Source organism: Hibiscus syriacus, unplaced genomic scaffold, assembly GCF_006381635.1.
Source record: "Hibiscus syriacus cultivar Baekdansim isolate YM2019G1 unplaced genomic scaffold, ASM638163v2 tig00111848_pilon, whole genome shotgun sequence".
Classification (NCBI taxonomy): domain Eukaryota; kingdom Viridiplantae; phylum Streptophyta; class Magnoliopsida; order Malvales; family Malvaceae; genus Hibiscus; species Hibiscus syriacus.
Genome location: NW_024063201.1, coordinates 4,338,703 through 4,342,263, shown reverse-complemented (window position 1 = coordinate 4,342,263; position 3,561 = coordinate 4,338,703). Strand labels below are relative to the sequence as shown.

The window sequence follows — 3,561 nt, the reverse complement described above, 5'->3', positions numbered from 1 at the left end:
TTCTAACTAACTAGTGCCATTTTCGGAGCATCTTGAGAGCCCCCTATATAAAGCGGGGAGCTATTTTATGTCAACATCAAATAAACCGTCAATACGTTATAAAGCTCTCCAAGCATTTTATGTCAACATCAAAAATTTTATTTAACATGTTTCAAATTTTATAATAATGTTAAGTATCTAAAATATAATTGTATTAAAAAATATAATATAAAATGTATTTTAATTATCCATGTATATATATATTTTTGTTGAGTTTAATGTTACGAATTGACTTCAACTCAATAGTTAAATTAAAAGTAAAAATCATTAAAATTAAAATATTAAGAATAATGATTAAAATTAATATTTTTAATAACATTAGAAATGGTTATGAGGTTACTCTTCTGTATTTACATGGAAATGGTTATAATGATGGTTGCAGACAGGCCGGTGGTGATGTTTAGCACGAGCTCTTGTTGCATGAGCCATACCATCAAGACTCTCATAAGTGGGTTCGGGGCAAACCTGACTGTTTTCGAGATAGAGAGATTCGGAACGGCCAACGAGTGTGCATAAGATTGGGTGTAAGCCCATTGTTCCGGTTGCATTCATAGGGCACATGTAATTTCACACTATACATAATTACCATAAACTTTCAGTCATGCATTACCGAGTGGCGCCTTCGCCTTTGAAAAACAATCTGGATTCTGAATTTGATTTACCCCCTAATGGCCTAAGATTGTTGATCCTGAATAAGGAGTTGAGCTTGCTTAATTTCTTGGTGAATGATTTGAAGATCTTGTTAGCAGGATGGGACCTGACCAACTCTTGTTTCATGGACACATGATCATTCTCTAGGTCGGTTAGCCTCATTCTCATCCGTGCAACTTCGAGTTTCAGATCTCGGTTCTCTCTTCTTACCGATGCATAGTTGTCTCTCGGCGAGATGGCTCCACTACCTGCACCGCTGCCAGATCGTTGAGGGAACTGACCGTTGATTGCACTGAAAAAGAACTGATTGTGCTCATCGCGTCCCGAAGCCTGATTTGTTCGAAATATAACACCTGGACAGACATTTGCACCGGTACCTTCGTTTGCGCCGCATGGCTACAGGCTTCTTGAGATAGTTTCTGGCAGTTGATCGTTTTGCACAGCCTAACGTTCGGAATCCTTCATGTTCGAGTGAACCTGTAAAAGGAATCAGAACATGATTCTAAGAGCCTGAAATTATGAAATAACTAATGGAACTACTCGGTTCTTTCGTGTGAGATCCTTACTTCGAGGAAGAGATCAACAGCTCGATATAATCCATCGCTAACAATTCGAGCATGGTCCGGAAGTAGTTCTGCTAATGCTATGAATTTTTATGGCAACAATTTTGTATCTAATGCAATTTCAGCTAGGTAAGAGTCCAGTAACTTGGAAACTTTAAGGATTGAGCTTTGTTTGGGAGATCCCGGGCCATCGAAATCATATGCCATTCCGCTTTCATCTCTCAAAGGATTATCTTCATCATCATCTTCATCACTCAAGTTCAAAAAGATGGAGAAGATCCTCAGGACTGACTCTGTATCATACGTGGCTGTATGATTGTTTCCATGTGAATTGACTGGTATTAGTATATCTTCAAGAATCGCCTGGTCTAGTTGCAGACTGGTCCGCCTCTCTAAATCCGATCTGCACGAAGTGGATACCGATGAGGCTATTGCGGTTTTCAGTAAACTCGAAAGATATGCAATGGGAACCGGACTCTTCCTCGCTTGAGTAGGCAGTAAGCTATCTATGGCTTCGACAATTATCCTTTGTTTCTTCTGCAACTCCATTTCCAATAGGCTTCCTTTTACCAAATGGTGGTCCTTGACAACCAGACTTTGAAGAGAATTTTGAGTGTAATTTATCAAAATTTTACAGATCATATCCTGCCTTAGACCTTTCGATTTAATGGCCAGTAGAACTCGTTGGAAGAAGTCGAGATTAAGAACAGCCAGAGACTTTCCCCACCAGTCGTATGGCGTTTCCGGCTCCATGTTCGATGTAGCTTTCAATGGAAAGTTGTGATCAAGTTTCAATAAGCCAGAAGTGAGCTGCTCTTTACATGCATTATTGGCGATTGCGTCGATAAGCCGGTTAACCAGGTTGATCTCTTCTGATATAGGCAAGAGGCTTTCACAATGGTGAAGAACGGTTATCGTGCTCGATATGTTTAGGAGTACAACGTCCTTTAAATAAGCTTCTGTATGAGCTTCAAGGTTCTTCTCAGCAACCTTTTCTCCCATTTCCAGGAAATGTGATACACATCTTAACGCTGCAATGTTTGATAATGTAATCTCAACATTTATTCCATAGCAGAACTTTGCAGCTAGCTCAAATGCCTCCGGTCCACCTGGAACAGAAGAGAGATTTATTCGTGTAATCTTCGCATCCTTCACATCGGCTAACAGCTTCCTGATTCTTCCACTTCGAGAAACCAGAGGAAACTGAAAAACCAGAAATGGCAATCAGGATTAAAAGAACAAACTATGTTCAACGTTCCGTTTTCGGTTGAGGGAAGCGTAGATGTGATACGCATATGTTACCTTGTGAAGTGAAAAGCTTGATGCTCCTATCTCAATCTTAAGATCACTGGAAACATCAGAAATAGGCCTGCAAAAGATCGATAACCGAGTTTAACGAAGCTGCATAAATACTAAAGAAAAACCAGGAAAAGTGGAAGAAAAAACATAGATGAATGCGATTTTACATGTTTGTTAGTGCCATTAATTTAGATATCGTATTGCTAGTTTTTTCCCATAATCCTACATTCCAATGCTTGAAACCATAAATTCCCCTCCACCAGTTCGGTCAACTGTTATGTTTTCATTGAGAACGTGTTAAGATTTGGACAAAGTTTGTCTGATTCTCTGGTTCGACAATGGAGGCCCGTGTTGGAAAACTGACAACTCAATAATTTTATAACATGAGTGGTGTTTGCTCTCAAACAGCAAGAGTAAGGCAATAAAAGCTGAACCAGAGTTATTTTTGAGTTGTGTTTTGTTTTGCATTAATCGGTGAGAAACAAGAAGGTTTGTCAGGCTAAAAAAGTAACTGCGTTGTACGATTTTCTCGTACATGTTTGTCGTTGTTGATTGAAGTGGAACGACATATAAGGTCGAGATCGCAGCTCGAAAAGGCGTTAACCCGTCGCATTCGACACCGACTGTTTCAATGGCTTATCAGCAAGTGGTGCTGTCTATTAGAGGGCCCTTAGATGAGCAGATAACTGACTGGAAGCATCTATGAACATGCTCAAACTTTAAACAGAAACCAACCAAAGAAGGTTGCACTCTTGCATATATTATGATCACCTAGGAAATAGTACACAACAGCAATAAATCTGTTGTTGGTTTTGTCAGAATAAATAATAGAGTTGGAAAATATCGTTTTCCGAATTAAATTCGAGATGTATGAGTGAAAAATAGACTATCATATGTAGGAGTGAAAGTGTGAAACTGTGAAAGTAACCTTAAAACTACCCTGCAACAAAGCTAGCTTTTTTTTCTTCATGGAAACAAACAGGAAAAAAATGTTGTACTTGTACCATAC

The 3,561-nt window shown here is 39.0% G+C and overlaps 1 pseudogene; it reads right to left on the bottom strand.

The window, feature by feature from the left end:
- Nucleotides 1-388: 388 nt before the first annotated feature.
- LOC120172363 lies at nt 389-2,632 on the bottom strand (annotated as a pseudogene).
- Between the last annotated feature and the right edge of the window lie 929 nt (nt 2,633-3,561).